Here is a 17,556-nt window from a genome sequence, read left to right as displayed (position 1 = left end):
CCAAAAAAAAAAAAAATAAATTAAGGAAGCACTAGGATGGTTGTGTTAGATCAAGCCAATGATCTGTTCACTTCAGCCCCTCACTAACTTCCAGTAATTTTCGGTGTAAAATAACCATACTTCACAGTCATGGAACAGTTTATTCAAGACAATTTATCGCCCTGATCCATTAACAAACAGGAATTATAGGAGCCCTTGAAGAACAGTAGCTGTCCACCAAAATACCTTTTTTTGCAGCAATCAGTCACAGACATTCTCAATAGTACAGAGTCTACAGAACAGTTCAAAAAAAGGAGAGGGAAAAAGGAAAGGAAAAACACACCAAGCACTCAGTTTCACAGCTTCCTGCAGCAGCAAGTTCCACAGATGAGCTCTGCAAGTTTCCCAGAGAAGCTGTGGCTGCCCCTGGATCCCTGGAAGTGTCCAAGGCCAGGCTGGACAGGGCTTGGAGCAGCCTGGGATAGTGGGAAGTGTCCCTGCCCATGGCAGGAAGTGGAATGGGATGAGCTTTAAGGTTCTTTCCCACACAAACCATTCTGTGATTTTAAGGTATTTCCTTTCACCAGCTCTTCAAACCCAACCCCTCCTGATTCAGTCCCTGCTCCCTTCTCCAGCATTACACACATCCAGAGGGATGGGAATGACAGGACTCACACCCAGATGACAGCAGATCCAAAGGAACAATAGTCCCAAAGCCACCACGGGAACAAGAAGTGCCACCTTACCTTCTCTAAGCTGACATCCCACCACGTGCTCCTCTCTGCGCCAGGCAGTACAAATCCTTTCAATCCTGGCAGCCAGCAGAGCTGGCAGGGAAGCAGAAATAAAAAGATCCTTCTGCCAAGGGATAATTTCAGCACAAATCTGCACTTCTGCTATTGTCTCCCCCTGTCCTGATGGACACCCTGGTCCTCCAGCAAACTCCTTTTGTGGAGCAGCCCTCCCTCTCTTTTATCCAGCGTCCTCTCTAACATCTTTGTTCTGTTCCCATTCCACTCATTTCCCAAATTTGTGCCTAGTTTCCTTGTTGTGTTTTTTTTTTTTTTTTTAATTGCTCTCAATATGTCACTCTATATTAGTCAACAGCAGATTTATTTAAACGTGTCAATGCTGTTGCTTAGCAGATCTGTGCTTTACCATTTCAGCCTCCTTCAGAGTCACATGTTCCCCTTTCCCAGAGCTCCCCAGCATGTTTGGATCACCAGGAAGTTTGGAGGAAAACAAAAATAAGTCTCATTGTAAAAAGGCAGGCATCAGGAAAACAAAAGAACGCCTCCAAAAACAACCAAGAAGAGGAATTCTGCCCCAAAACCCACATGATTTTAATTCTCAGCTAGGAAGCGGCATCGGGTTCTGGTTTTCTTCCATTCTCTACCTTTTAGCCATGAGTTTCAATAGGAGCCCATCAAGTAAATGGTCACCCAGAGCTTTGGAAAGGGTCTGATATGCAGCCAGTATCAGCTTTCCCCTGCAGCAGCTAATTTTAGGAAATGGCCTTCAACCACTCTATAAAAGGCTGGGAACACCCAGGTGAGAGCATGCTCTGACCTTTGAAATTAGATTTGGGTCTTTGCTGAGGCAGAAAGAGAAGATAATGCGCAGCTAAATCCCCCACAGGAGGTTTTCTGCTCAGGCTCCCCGAGCTCTCCGAGGTGATGGCGTTGATTTGGTCACTGTCCCCAGATTCCAACCTGCACATTCACATTCTGGAGAGCCCAGGGGCTCCAAGCAACATCAGCTCCACGCAAAAACTGTGGCACAGCTGTCCCAGAATGCTGATGGAATCCTGGAATGGCAGAATCATTCAGGCTGGAAAAGCCCTCTGGGATCACTGAGTCCAACTAACAACCCAGTGCTGCCAAGCCCACCCTTAAGCCATGTCCCCACACGAAAAAATTCTTTACAAGGACTAAGCAAAACCAAGAAAACATCATCCTCCTGCAGTCCACTGAAGCAGAACAATCCCAAACTCCCAAGTGTGCACCCCAAAACCTGCTGTGTGGCTGCTGACAGATGCCAAATCTGCACATTCATCAGGGGCTCCAACTGCGACATCATCTCCATGGTTTGGTTCCACTTCAGGGGCCTTTTCCACGTTTCCCGTGAGTCAACCTCATCTTCTGCCCCAAAATCTTCAGCTCAACCCCTGCCTTGCATCCCTCCCAGCCAGGCTGGTTTAGAATCCCAGAATCCCAGACTGGTTTGGGTTGGAAAGGACCTTAAGGCTCATCTCGTTCCAGCCCCTGCCACGGGTGGGGATGCCACTCACTAGATCAGGTTTCTCAGGGCCCCATCCAACCTGGCCAAGGGGGAATTCAATCCCAGAAACCGATGCCACCAACATAATCCCCAGCAGCTGCTAATTCCACATTCGGAGTGTAGATCACATCCACGAAACCAGGTTCACAACCTCCTTTGCGATACCACAGCCTGAGACAACCCAGCCGAAGACAAATCCCTCAGCAGGACCTGCCAGAACGGCGGCTGATGGGTTTCCAAAAATAACCCAGTCCCCTTTCCACAGTGCCTGATGTCCATTTACTTACAGCCACCTAAAAATAGCCCTTCCCGTTGGGATCGATGGCGGGAGCCGACAGAAGTGAAAGGAGCTCATCACTCCACAAACACAGGACTAAAGGAGATAAAATACTTTGGAAATGCAGCATAGGGAACAATCCCACTCTGGCCCCAAGACAGCCAGCTGGATGGGCCTAATGATTCTTCTCCAGCACCAGCTGTGATTGAATTTATTTCCATTTGGTGTGATTAAAAAGGAAGAGACAGATAAAAGCGAGAACAAAAAGTCCAAGATTTCAAAAGACACTAAAAATAAAACTGTTTGTGTGCGCTTGGCACCCTACCTTGACAATTTTTATATGTGTCAGCCAAGCTCAATAACCCAAAAGGAAGGCACAAGTAATTTATAGGTGGGGAAGCCAAGGCACAGAAATGTCAAAAAACCAATTCAATCATCAATAAAATCGAGGGCAGGAACAGGTTTAAAAGGCAGGAGTTCCTGAGGCACCTGCCTCTATCCACGCCCTAAGATCCCTCTGTTTACTCCTCACGGAGCCATTTGAATTTTTCCCATTGCCTGGCAAGTGCAGATCGATGCTGAGGAGTTCAGTGGCTCCTCATGACGAGTTCCACTCCATTTAGCTGATCAAAGGGAGCCACTTTGCCGAGCCCGTTCACACCTCGCAGGGAAAAGGCACTTCCTCAAAATCCAAACGTACAAGTTTAGCAGCAGGAGGCCTGAAATTAATCCCTTTATTTAAACATTAACAACTTTAAGTGTCTCCGAGCAATTGTAAAGGCTTTATTAGAGAAGGCAATGAAAAGCTTGTGAGCAGCCAAGTCGAGAGGAAGCCAAGGTTACCTGCACTTCACTTTCTGAGTATTAACTTTCTGACAGCACAAACTCACTCTGCAGAGGGTTTGTCCCTGGAATAAAGGGGACAGCAACACCTCGCTGCCAGCTGAAGTCTGTGGGCAGGGATGGACGGAGCAAATCCTCCTGGAATCCAATCCCATGGCCACGAAGGGTAAGAAGATGTGCTGTGAGCAAACGGAACCTCACGGATTTATCTTCTGAAACCATCCTTGGCAGATGTTGATTACCTTGACAGCAGCAAGGTTTGTGTGTGGATATTCAGTAGGAAAACCAATGACTGGAACAGGAGCCTGGAGAGCTGCTGAACCCTCCAGCCCAGCACAGCAAAACCTCAGCTGGACAAAGCCTCCAGCAATCTCATTTACCTTTGCCCTAAGCAGGACATTGAATTAAAGACTTCCAATGGTCCCTTCCAAACTTGTCAGTTCTACAGTGCAAAGAAATGCCAGAGAGAAGGTGGAAGCCTTTCCTGGAGGTATCTGAACTGGATAAAGCTGTAATGGATAATAAAAATAACTCTCTGTAAGCTTCTCATTGGATGTATGAGGTGGTGGCAGCGAGGAGACTCCCAGCACACTGTGCTTCCCTCTCTCCAATATTTACCTCTGGACATGGGAATCTCGTCGGTTCAGACACTTTCACCACTTTCACACTGAAATTCAAGGTGTTTTAGTGGCGTTGTAGGACTCAATGCTTGTAGGAGGTGATAAAACATTCATGAGTGCAATGCTGTGAGATTAAATGGGTTGGGCTGGTGTTTAAGGGACAGCCTGTTAAGGACCAGCTCTGCTCAACCCCTACACAATCCTTTCCCCAAATCCTTCCACGTATCCAACATGCAGAGAGACACACAAGGTGTGCACATCCCACCCTGGGTCCTGTCTGGTTGCCGTAGTGGGAGAAAAAAAAAAGCATGGATTAGACACTCTGTGAATTGCAGATGTCACCAGGTTCAGCATTTTTTAAATGTCTCCCTGTTACTGGAAAGTAACTATTGAGTTTCACACCAAAGTCAAAAGGTCCTCTCAGGTTCATCTCCCTTCCAGCTGCTCCAACAACTGTCTTGCCAAAATCCATCGAAGACAAAATCTATAGTTCCTAGGATTCACATTTTGAAACGGCTCCAAATGCAGAACAGAGGTTTCACCTTTAAGGCGCTCTTCCAAGGCACACAGCTATCTCCCTGACTTTGCTAGTCCTGATCCAGATGGAAAAAAAAAAAAAAACAACCCAAAGCACAAGCCAGTTTTTCTGCTGACCAGGATTACCTGACTTAGTATCAGCAGCCTTCAAGGACATGGTCTAACACACCCGAGTGGAAATCACCAGTGCTGGATGCAGCTTCCCTTAAATCCTCTAAGCCTCTGCTTCTCTGCTGGAACAGCTAACTGCTGATAAACTCACTTTCAGCCTATTTTCATAAAAGGGAAGGTCAGCAGCAAATGATTTGCTAATTAAATCTGTCACGTAAATCTCAGGCTGATGCATAACTCAAGCCAGCTCCACTGAGAGGAATGGCAGGCAGGGCTCAGCTGCCTGTTCTCAGGTGTGACAGGGCTCTTGGGGTCACCAGGCCTCGGTGACAGATTCCTCAGAGCCACATCTTGCAGCCAAGCTGCGTTTTGGCAGCCTCTCCAAGCCCTGCCCACCCTGCACCCAGAGTTTCTCCATGGTTCAGTGACACGTTTTTGCTTTGGTGCATCCCTTGGCTCTGCCCCTTTGCCCCAGTGGGGCAGATGAAGGGTGAGACGTTGCACTGATCCAATTCCCAGCATCTAAAGTGCTCCTGACTCTTTTCCAAGTCACTCTGAGGAAACACAACAATCCTGCCCCCCAAAAAAAGCCCCTGGGCTTGGGAGGTTGTTCTATTTTCAACCAGAGGAGGGCAACCACACATATTCTCAACAGGCAGCATCCTTCTGCCTGGTACAGAAAAAAGCACTTTATTCCCATTCCCAACCACCAGAAGAGTCGTTCCATCTTTCCCATTCTGCCTTATTTACATCTATTCCCTTCCTTGTGATATGTAAAGAGCATCCCCCATGCAGAATCACGGAATTATGGAATGGTTTGGCTTGGAAAGGACCTTAAAAATCATCCAGTTCTACCCCCTGCCATGGGCAGGGACACCTTCCACTATCCCAGGTTGCTTCAAGTCTCATCCAGCCTGGCCTTGGACACTTCCAGGGATCCAGGGGTAGCCACAGCTTCTCTGGAAAACCTGTGCCAGGGTCTCACCACTTTCTGAGTGAAGAATTTCTCTCTAAAATCCAATCTAACTCTGCTCTGTGTCAGTTTAAAGTAGCACAGTAGATTCCCATGCTAAAGAGAACCTGAATTCCTCATCTCTCCTGTTCAGCAGCAGTTCTGGCAGCCAGGCCCAGAAGCCACAGAGCTTGTCCAAACTGTGTGTGCCACTGACCAAAGGAGAATTCATCAGTCCCAGCTGGAAACTTGGGCACTGGGAGCAAGGAAAATATATATAAATACCAAAGGGACGGGGGATATTTTCTCCTTCTCGTGTACTCCTGCCTGTCCTGCTCACACAAACCCTTCAGAGCCTGGATCAGGCTGCTCTGATGCTCTCCTGACAATTTTGAGTCACGAGATGGACACGGAAGGGTTTGCTCAGGAGAGCAAAACAACCTTAACTTTTATTATATCTTGAGGGAGAATATCCTGCAAGTAACACCATTCCTCAGTACTCAGCTGGAAAACCCAGGGAAAGGCAGGAGTTTGGGGGAGAGGCCCCAGCTCAGCTCTTCACCCTCTCCCTGTGGACATTTCAGCAGCACAAGGCACTGGAGGGTGAGACACAGGGATTCGCTCAGTACAGGAAATGGAAGTTCATCAACCCCATCAACGCTGATTTTTAAGGATACTCATTTCTCCATCATCATTATGCTCTGTGGTAAAAGCCACTTTACAAGCTCAGCTCATCTGGGATGCTGTTGCATCACTACTTGATGTTGATAAACAATTATTAAAGAGGAAAAAAAAAAAAAAAAAAGAGGCAAAGAAACCCATGCCTCTCCTCTGGCCTGGGGTGGTTTTCAGCGCCATTATCAGTGAAAAACAGGAAGAAGGAGCTCTGTGGTTTTGGTCTGGGCTGCTGTGGTCCCAAGGCCTGTTCTGTAGCCCAAATCCAGAGGTGTAAGCCAGCCACTTTCAGGCTCTTGAGCTTTCTCACCTGCCACATCTGACCTGCCTCGGAGGTTTGATTCCTGGTTGTGCCAAATTCTGGATCAGTGGCAGCTGGCTGAGGCCACCACTGGGTGGTTCCAGCCTGGATGAGTGAAGAGAGCAGCCCCTCATGTCCCAAACCTGAGCTGTGCACGCATCTGGGAGCAGAGCCTGGCCCCTGGCTGGGGAAGGATTGGGAATCTCAATTTAACACTACTCCACGGAGTTCAGTAACAAATAAATCCCATGAACCTGGGGAGGGTTATTACTCCTGCATGTGTAAAGGAGATGTGGAAGTGACAGGGAACTTCCCACCTTCTGTGGGGATGATAATACAAACCAGCAGAGCAGAAAGACATCCAAAACACCACTTTTCAAAGCAGCAACGGATTTTTCTGTCAAAGGAGAGATTTCACAAGGATGTCTTGGGAATGGGTGGATTCATGGCAAAACAATCAAGCGACGCGAGAGACACGCGATCATTTCTCTTCTCTGAGCGCTGAAAAGCTTTCAGATTTATAAAATTAGAGCTGCTCATGTTGAACATCTCGAAGGGAAGGGGAGGCAGAGGAAGTCTTTCCCCCACACAGCTCTCCAGCAGCAGCAGCTCCTGATTGTACTCAGTGGGGAACACGGAGCAATCTCAGCACCTTCCCTCCCATCGAGCTCCAGGCTCAGTAATTTGCACGATTTTGGGTTCTTTGCTTTTGTCCCCTTTCCCTCTCTCCCTCCCCATCCTCCCTTTGACAACCACAGATGGAAAGACTGAGGGGAACACAAAGATTAAGGAATTCAGCTACTCTGAATGCAGGCACATGAAGCAGCAGGATTCTGCTGGTGACATTTGGACCACGAATGAAGTCCCCAAGAGTAATAAACAATCAGGTAAAGAAATCTGGAAAGAAATTACCCAGCACACCTCGTCTTCCTGGCCCCCATGAGATCCATATAAAATGTGTTAATGCATCTGATTATGATCTAAATTATGTACAGAGGCTCCTGCCAAGCACTCTGCTTCTTTATTGTTAAGTTGGAAGCTGTTTAAGAACGGTCCAGTCATCATGTTTCAAATTAGATTTGGGGAAAAAACATTTTCCTACTTTACTGCTGGCTCAGAACACGGGAGAAGGTTGGGATGTGGGTTTTCCCTGCACAGGAAAGAGCAGGAAGAGTGGGGACAGAACAGCAGAAGAGCAGTCTCCTACCTGTCCTTTACTGTCACCTGAGCTGTGTGGCTTTATTGTACCCAACACATGCCACAGAATTATTGCAGTTTCAGCTTTCCACGCATTTTTTTTTCCCCTGGAAGTGGGATAAAACACCAAGGTGTTCCCATGCACGTTCTCCACAGGCCCAAAAACCTCGAAAGAAAGGATTTCTGGAAGACTTCTGCTGAGAAGGGCTGGCAAAACACCACCTGGGGTTTTCCTCACACCTTTGAGGTCTACCTGAGCTCTCACTTATGCTGCCAGTCCTTTGTGCTGCTCGGAGGCAGGTAAAAAAGCTGGTTCTCTCCCCAGCATGCCATAGCAGGAGCTCTTTAAAAAACAGAGATACACCATTCCCAGGTGTAAATTCCAATCTGGGAGAGCACCCAGTGTTTCAGCTGCAAGCCTGACAACCTCAGGAGTGCTGAAAACTCCACCAGCTCAAGCCTTTGCTCCATGGATCAGCATATCCTTCCCAAGGATTCCCAAATCAGAACCAAGGTCACCTTGCTCAGAGGAGCTGGATTTTAAAAGGAGGGTCCCTACAGTTATTAAAAGTCTTCCATCCATTACCTCTGCCCTTCCAAGCTCACAGCTGCAGCCACAACTGCATAAATCTGGACTAAGCAGGGCCCTGTGGAAGTGAAATAGGATATAAATAGTTCTCCCAGGTTTATTTTGCTCTGTGTACGTGTATAAATCACACACACACATGTATATGCCAGATATGTCTGCGCCTCATTGAATCATGGAATGATTTGGGCTGGAGAGGACTTTAAAGATTGTCCCATTCCACCCCCTGCCATGGGCAGGGACACCTTCCACTCTCCCAGGGTGCTCCAAACCTTGTTTCACCTGGCCTTGGACACTTCCAGGGATCCAAGACAGCTTCTCTGGGAATTCCATTCCAGGGCCTCACCACCACCCTTACAGTAAAGAATTTCTTCCTAATGTCTCGTCTAACCCTGCAGATCCACAGGAAGTTAAGGATAAGAACTACCACTTCTAGCCACTGTGGTAATGTAGTGGTTTAAACACCCCAAAAATGCTTTAATGTAGGATCACAGGCTGGATCCCAGCCAGACAACAGCACTGCTTTTAAAGGAGTATTTATCTCCACAAAACACTTCCTAAACAACGTGCTCAGTGCTTGAAAATAAAGCCTTGCTGAACAACCAGATTTTAACCTGGAATTGTGCATGTTGGCAGAATTCTCTGCTGCTCCAGGTAAGTCTGATTCCCTTACACAGCATGATGATTTTTCTCTGTAAGAAGAAAAGGAATTTTCTCCTTCAGTTTAACTTTGAGGCAAGATGGAAGACCACAGCCTGGCCTCAAAGATGTGAGATCTTTTGAACTCCAAGTCAGCAGGCTCTCACAAGAGCTGAGCTCGAGGGCTGCTCTGGAATAAATCAAAAAGGATTTACTCTTTCACTTGAATAAAGCAGGTGGAAAAAAAAAAAACAACAAAAAAAAACCAGTTCCACAGATACACAGATATGGGGTTGGGGAAACAGCTAACAGGTTTAAAGAAAATAATAAAAAAAGGCAACTTCAGAATGCCATGATGGTTGGATAGCCACAGTCCCATAAGCTAAACACCATCCTGCATGGTTGGATTTCCTGCAGGAAAGCACAGTCACTAAGGCTGCTGGAAGCAGTTCAGCCCAAGAAGACACGGAGCAGATGCTCCTGGAGAAATCCTGTGACAGGGAGTCAGAACAGGGCCTTGAAGTGGCCCTGTGTCACTGGAGGTGCAGCTGTGATCTCGTCACAGAGGAGCAGAGCTCATGGCCAAAAGGGACCCTGAGAGCACCGAATGTGCTTTGAGCTGTACCACAGCCCCTCACACTCCACCCAAGCTTTCCTCACAGCAGGAGCTGGATTTAGCAACCAGACTTGAGCAACTCTGGTGGCTCCCAGTCACAATCCACGTGCTGCTTCCACTCCAAAAGCTGGGCTGACAGAGTAGCTTTGTGCAGGATGCTACTGCCTCGTGGTGTCCTTGTGTCCCCGTGCCAGGATGTGCCATTCCCTGGAATAGGCAGGAGTGACTCCTTTGCTTCACTCCTGACACCTTTGCTGGAGCCCAAACTCATCAGCAGTCTTGACAATACTCCAGGCCACGAGTTTGCCTGAAGGAGCTCAGCACAGGGCACAAAATCTCATCCTCTGGCTTCCTTGCAGGGGTGAGAAGAAAACTGAGGAAGGAGAAATGTGCTGCTGGCAGCAATTCCAGCCTCTGCAGTGAGATTGGAAGGCTCCCAGGCAGCCACACACTCCCACAAGAGCTGCGAGCAGCACCCATGGACTAATCCTCACACCTCGATCACAAAGAGTTTGGGGACAAGGATCTGCCCAGAGAATGATGCTAAAGAAGAGGAATGTTCAGAGCCCAGCTTCCCCCTGAGCTGTGTGCAGGGATTTGGATCCCGAGGCACCCAGACACTGAGCTCAGACCATTAGTGACATTCAAAATCAGAACGGAAAACTGCTGAAACCAGAAGATTGTGAAATGCTGCTTCTTCGCCTGCAGTTCTGCCAAATGAACTTGGCTAAAACTTTCAGCAATTAAAGGATGATTAAATGAAAGAGCTGATGGCCAAAAAATATATAAGGGGCTTGATTAAAGCTCTGGGGGTGACACTGTGCTGGCCCTGCCCTATTTTTACAAGCTTTCCTCATCTTGCCATTATTTCAGCTGGACCATGGGGAGGAGGAGAGTGTTGTTAGAAGGGTGTGAGATGTTTTGGTAAATTATGGTAAAATCCAGCCAGAGAAGAAGTAGTTTAACCCCATGCACGGGGCAGCCTGGCACTGCAGTGCTCCTTTGTGCTTTACCTGTTGTCCCTCAGCTCCTTGGCTCAGACCTGTCCCACATCTCACATCGATTCCTTCACCACCTCTCTTCTTTCTCCCGGCGCTGATCTCAAGGGTTTCCCTCCTGTTTAACACAAAAAACACAGGCAAAACCACATGGACTCAAGAAACAAGTTATGCATGGCCTCGAGGCATGGTGCAAGAGAGGGACTGACACAAAGGTCCCTCTGGACCTCTCCAAACAGGGACTGAGCAACTTGGGAGAGTGGAAGGTGGCTGTGCCCATAGCAGGGCATGGAATGAGGTGAGCTTTAAGGTCTCTTCCCTCCCAAACCATCCTGGGATTTTGTGATTTATGACATGGTCTTAAGCCTGGAGGCTCCCCCAGGTCTGACAATTTGAGCTGCTGGGGGGTAAGGGAAGTTGAAGGACACTAAAGAGGGAATCAGGCACAAATGAGAGCACCTGGAGAAGGGATACTGCAAATCTAAAAGGGATCAGATGTGGGTCCTCAGCTCCGTGCTCCATCAGCTCTGAGCTCGCTTCCAGGCATTCTCAGCTTTCTCAGCTCACTCCACACAAAATTCTTCCTGTACAACACCTGGTAATTGACAGCTCTCAGGTTACATCCATGAGATCGTTTCCCACAATAATATTCAATAAAATCATTACCTCTGTTGTTCCATAAGTGCCAAAGTCCAGTCCAAGAGGATCACTGCCAGCCACCCTGCCCAACCTGCTCTGGGACACACCACCCAAGTCCAGCCTCAAGCCCAGCAATTCCCACCGATTCTTCATCCAGCTTTTTCCCTAGCTCAAATCCTCTCTCAGCCACGCCTCTGCTGCAAACAACCCGTCTGATCTCAGCAGACAAACAGATAAAAAAATTAAAAGAAAAATAAAATACCTTTTGTTAAGAAAAGCCCGAGGCTCCAGGATTATCCTTCAGCAGGCAGGCGACGCCTTGGCTGTCAGTGGTATTTCCCTTTGTTTTAAAACAAAATAGGACCATCGACATCCTGCCTTCATCCTCCTACACAGCCTCTGGGACAGCAGAGCCTCTCAACCTCGCTCTCCCCACGCTGACTCTCACTAATGTGTTCCACACTCGCAGCCTCTGCCCAGTCCCAGCTCCCGGCAGGGAGTCAGGGCTGGTCCTTGGAGGCTGGTGCTGCTTATAAAGGCTGCTGCCATCCCTTCCACTTCAGCTGGCAAAACACTTCCCCGGTGCCCACATCTTGGGGATACAAAGAAGGAAACACATCGCGATGGGAGCTCATTCTCCTGGCAGGCTGCGGGTCCTGGCACGCTCCCATCCCCACACAGCCACGAAATGTTTGCAGAAACAAGGACACTCCACGACCCTTCTGCCCTCTCCTTCCTTCCCTGATTGCAAAGTTCTTCCCGGAGTTCTCCAGAAATCACCAGTGAAGATGTTACTCAAGAGCCAGGGCTGAGGGTTTCATTTCAACGTGACCTGTGAAATATCCGCTTGGAACCTCACCCACGAGCTGCAGGAGCCCGGCATCTGCACAGCCCTCGCTGCCTCTTCCCAGGTCTGGAGATGTTTCATGGCAAGCCTGGAATGCTGACAGTTTATGAAATTAAAAACTGCATTTTTAATTTTTTTTTTTTTTTTCCCTTCAAAGCCACCAATTATTTTGAGTCCCTGAAACTCCGGCCACTTGGGGCAAAGGAGCCAAGGAATCGAGAGCATCCTGCAATGGGATGCCCAAATCTTATCAGTCAAACAAATCACTCTCCTGAGAGTCACAGAATTGTCTGGGTTAGAAGGAACCTCAAATCATCTCATTTCATCTCCCTGCCATGGGCAGGGACACCTTCGACTAGAAGAGAGCTTAAGAGGTTTTTTTTTAAAGCCTAATATTAATGTAAGCTCTGGAAAGCATCAGGTTCTTCATAGAATAAATGCCACTTTATGATTAAGGTGAAAGCCCATGTCTAATAAACACTATATAATTAAAATAATGTAAAAATTCCAGCATATATTAATATCTCATTCTGATCACTGTCATTAAAGCAGTAACAGCATCCCAGCACAGGCTCACCCCAAAAAAAGGGTGTTTTCTCCCTACTCTCCACCACAGAAGAGGTGGCAAGTCGCTGCTCCAACTTCATTTTATATTTTATTAGCTTTTACAAGCCAGCTATGCTAAAAGGTTGCACCAGTAATTTAAACTGCAGTTGTCAGCAGAAGTGAAGGACATTGTGGGATACATTTTATTCCAGCTCTTTTATTGCCTGGCTCCTCGGAGTGATTCAAGCAGCTTAAGGATTTTAGAGGCACTGTCACAACAGTTTCTGGTCCGCCGCAAGCTGCTATTTGAACAAAAAAAAAAAAAAAAAGTACCCAGAAACTCCAACTTTGAAAGAACTGGCTGGACCAGCAGAAGCTGTTCAAGACTCAGCAACTCCTGAATGCCACCAAATTGTTCCCTCACGGGGACAGGCACTTTGTGCAGCGCTATTCCCATTTGGCAGGAGGGGAGGGGGATCCATCCAACGGGGGGAAATGCTGATTTCTGCCAAACCACAGGAGCCAGCAGGGCTCTGTCACATCTGCGGGGACACAGCAAGGCAGGTGACGAGCTGGGGGACAGGAGCACAACGAGGCTGGCACAGACCCAACCCAGGAAAACCTCCAGCAGTGCTGGCCAGAGGAGAAATGTTTTGAAGATTTCTGAGACAGCGGGCGCCTGCTTTTCCATCCCAGCAGCACCCCGGGGTTCTGCTGGATTCTTCCTGACGGACGATCAAAAAGCAGAGTAATTCCTCGAGCTCAGGGACCAGCCCCTTCTCCTCACCACGCCAAGCTGGTGGGAGATGTTGGTTTTCATCCCCATCCAGCTGGCCACTGCAGGGCTGGAGGGGAAGAACATCCCGCTGCTGAGATGTCTGCTGGCTGCTTGCCTGGCCCATTCCAGATGCCATTAGGGAAACTATCCCAGAAAAACAGGGAAAGGTTACTTTGTGGGAGGGTGGAACCATTCCTGGTCAAAGCCCTGCGGTACTCTGGGCAGCAGGCAAAGGGTGTGACTGAGGTGTCCCCAGGGAGCTGAGCTTTCCTCAGGTCCCCATCTCCCACCCTCAAACAGCAAGTCACAGAACACACACATGAGGTGGGTCACCTCATCCCACCTCCTGGGGTGATTGCAGAGAGGGAGATCCAAGGCTGACAACCCTGGAAGTGTTACCAAAATACCAGAAAATCGTACAGCAGTAGTTATGCTAAGGCTTCTTGGCTAGCATTAGGGCACTAGGCCTTGGGAAGGTAGCCTGGGAATATGCTGGGTCTGTGGAAACAATAATCAAAGGGATTAGCAAAGCATGAAGAACATGCCGAAAGGGAAAACCGTCTTAAAGATAAAGTTTGAAATATTACTAGGAGGGGGGTCTAGTGACGGGGAAAAGTAAATTTTGGTAATTAACCTATAGTTTTAAATAAGACAAGCATGTAGAATTTATTACTTTAGAAGTCTGTTACCTAGTAGATGAACGTCATTGCTTTATCAAAGAATTTTTCTGTTTGTCACGTAGTATGATGAAGTAATCTTTGTAAAAAGGTATAAAAACCTGAGTCTTGATGAGGGTCTTTGGGAATCCTGATTTGGGACGTTGGTCCCCAGGACCCCGGGCCCCGAATAAAGCACGACATAAACTGACTCCTTGTTAGTTTGTGTTTTAACTTCGTTCAGGGCAACAGAAGGGCTCCCAGGGCCGTGGGGTCACCTGCACTGATCCTGACTCAGCACAGAGGGGACACTGCTGGACCCTGTCACTCTGTGCCATGGGCAGAGGAGAGAAATCCCCATCCTCACTCCTTGGACGCTGCCAGGATCTCCACAGCTTCTCTGGGAAACCCGTGCCAGCTCCTCACTGCCCTCACAGGGAACAATTCCTTCCCAATATCCCATCCAGCCCTGCCCTCTGGCAGTGGGAAGCTGTTGGGAGTCCAGGGAATTCCTCTGGACACTTGGAAGGTCACAGACCTCGGCAGAGAGGTCTGAGACCCGAGCAAGAGTTTGAGATCTGTACAGTGGGTTTGCATTTCCACAGGGGGATTGTAGACCTTGGCACAGAGACACAGCCTTCGATTTTAAACAGCTTCTAAAAAAAAGCTTCTAACACTAAGAGAAGAATTACAAGTCACAAAAGTGTGAAGACAGTAGTGTAGTGTATCACGGGGTAGGAAAATTTTGTAGTTTTAAGTTCTTAGTATGGAGGTGAACAGGAAACAAAATAGAGGATTTAGAGCAGTGCCTTGGGTTCTTCTTCTTTCCCCCTGGCATCCATCTTCTGATAGTGGCACAAAGTAGTTTAAGGAGATTGAGTCAGAGTGGAGATGACCCTGTTAGTGTAAGTAATAAGTATTGGCACATAACTAAATAATATACACACAATTATCTGTATGAAAAAGCAGAGACATCCCACTGTGGGAGGAGCTCAAAGCCTTCCAAAAGCAAAAAACTCTAAACCACCCAAATCTCAAGGGCAAAACCCCAACCCCAAAGGAAGCCAGCAGATTATCAGATCATGCCACACCATTATGGGAGTGGGGATCATTCCCAGCTGTCCCTTGCTGTGGGTCCCTTCATGTCCCCTTCAGCACATGCAGATGCTGTGCCAGGAGAGGTCCATGGTCCCCAGACCTTAAAATCAGTGAGGACATGCAAAACTTTGCTTTGAGGACAAGCAACTACTTTGCAAAGAGACATCTTTTTAAGCAGAGGCAAAGTTCTTAAACCCGGACTTTGGCAGTATAGTAATTTTTTTTTTTTTTAAAGTTTGGGACAAGTTTTAATGCATTAAAAAAAGTTTTTCAGGTCACCTTTGATGCAGAGTTGTCTGGAAGGGGGAAGGCTGTCAGATGGTGTCTGGGAATATCAGTTCCCTGGGCACGGACCCAGAGCCTTGTGAACCCCCTATGGCACCTGAATATTCCAGTTTGTACTCCAAGCCCCACGGACTCTCCTTTGATGTGTTGATCTACAGCTCCTAAACATCTCTGGAGATCACAGGAATCTGTGTGATGGCATGTATTTAGTGGATAAGGAGCCTTCCATCCTCTGAAACAGAACTTTGCTGTTGTTATCTTTTTTAAAAGAATTTTTAAATTGCTTTTTGGTGGGTTTTTTTTTTTTTTTTTTTCCATGCCTGATGCAGAGAGCAGCTGTGCAGAGATGCCCAGGAAGGCTCCTCTGGATTCCATGGGGAAATCCAGCCCTGCTCTTACACACATGGCCTCCTCCTGGCCTCTCCTGCTCCAACATAAACAAATTGGACCTACATCCTCCTGGAAATGAAAGCCAGCCCCTCAGATATGTACACAGATCTCCTCCTGCCCCACAGGAAACAGGGATGAAGAATCTGCAGCCCCAGGTGGTCCAGAGCAATCCCTGTTCGTGGGGGCTGGGCAAGGAACACACAGCACTAAATGGCATCTTGGGATATTTAAGGCTCTCTTTTATATTTAACTTTTCTTTTCTGACCTCATCTCTTCGCCAGCCAGAGAAATTTGTCCATTTTCCTCACTGTTCATCCTCACAGCGCTCACCAAAAAGCTTTTTCCTTTCCTCCTGGTCACAAAAACATCCCAATTTGCTTCCATCTCACTCTTCCCTGACAATTATCTCCACTTGCTTCCCTATTTTCTCTTCTTTTACGGCTCTTATCCAGAGATTTTTCTTTCCCTCACCTGCCTGCACCACCATTATTTTCCCCCACTGCCAGAGGTGCCACTGCCAATCAAAAATTTGGTTTCTTCCCCAAAAGAGTTGTCCAGCCCAGGGCAGTGGTGGTTTCCCATCCCTGGAGGGATTTAGAAGCTGAATTCATGTGGCATTTGGGGGCATGGGGCAGTGCTGGGCGAACAGTTGGACTCAATAATCTTAGAGGAGTTTCCAACCTAAATGATTCCAAGATTAGGAGTTATTTTTGAGAGGAAAGGATTTTTCCCCCTCCCCTTATTTCACTCAGAAAAAATTTATTAAAGAAATCACTTGGCACACACTTCAGAGGCTCAAGACTTTCAGGGATAAAAACTGGACCTTCCAATTAAGGTTCCTCTTCACCTGAACCAGCAGCTGGGGATATTACAAATCCTTTTCACCTCAAACCAGCTGAGTGGCACAGAGAATTAGCATGGAAGTGAGGGATGCTCAGCAGGGGCAAATGAACTGCTGCAAAGAATAACTCCAGGCACATCAGAATCTGTCTTGGCACAGTTCTCCCTTCTCCAGCAGGAAGAACACATAGAAGTGGCAACAATCCCCTTCCAGAAAATTGTCCTAAGCTCCCAGCCCACTGCCAAGATTTGTTCTAGAGGAACTGGTCCAAGAAAGAACTTCCAGGATTTTATGGTGCAAAGCCACCCTCTGTTCCACGACTGCATTTTTGCTTTCACAGCAGAAAAGGTGCCTTGAGATTTTGTCTTCAAGAAAGGCAGTGGAAACTTCCTTTGCTCACTGCTTCCAAACTGGTGCCACCCTCTCTGCATCTCAGCATTCCTACAGGTAAAGAAAAAGCAAGTTCAACCTCCAAAGATAAATTCAGAGGAATCAAATCCATCCCTTCCTGGGAGTTTGCTCCAGTGATTAATCCCAGTTCACGTCTACCTTTCAAGCTTCTCCCCACCCTCTCTGGGACTGGGCAGCACCCAGCACCCTCTCCCCAGAGAAGGGACTCAAGTTTGGGTCTCTCTCCTGACCCAAAAAATACAGTGGGAGAGTTTATAAAGTTCCACTCTGGATATTTTCACCCTGACCCAAAAGCTGCCCAGCTCCAGCTTTTCCCACATCTATTTTAACATACGGATGTCGGAGCTAAATAAGCTACTTGAACAGCACTTTCAGGAATTCAGTTTCTGCAGTAAAAACATCCTTTGTTCCTATTTCCCAGCTCACACGTCCATAGATGGCATTAAACAGTTCT

The 17,556-nt window shown here is 47.6% G+C and overlaps 1 protein-coding gene across 4 annotated transcripts in view; it reads right to left on the bottom strand.

Moving 5' to 3' along the window:
* The window catches only part of EXTL3 (exostosin like glycosyltransferase 3), a 114,103-nt gene that overhangs the window by 37,544 nt on the left and 59,003 nt on the right, over nt 1-17,556 (bottom strand). For 2 of the 4 annotated variants that reach the window (XM_066314585.1, XM_066314587.1), the window contains one exon: nt 10,627-10,729. The exons of 1 other annotated variant lie outside the window; for it this stretch is intronic. The gene's annotated coding sequence lies outside the window, so the exon portion shown is untranslated. Of the gene's footprint in view, nt 1-10,626; nt 10,730-11,512; nt 11,687-17,556 lie in introns of those variants that run through there. One more of the 4 variants, XM_066314589.1, reaches the window with a different exon arrangement.

Source organism: Sylvia atricapilla, chromosome 3 (genome assembly GCF_009819655.1).
Source record: "Sylvia atricapilla isolate bSylAtr1 chromosome 3, bSylAtr1.pri, whole genome shotgun sequence".
Lineage (NCBI taxonomy): Eukaryota > Metazoa > Chordata > Aves > Passeriformes > Sylviidae > Sylvia > Sylvia atricapilla.
This window is presented reverse-complemented; position numbering and strand designations above follow the sequence as displayed.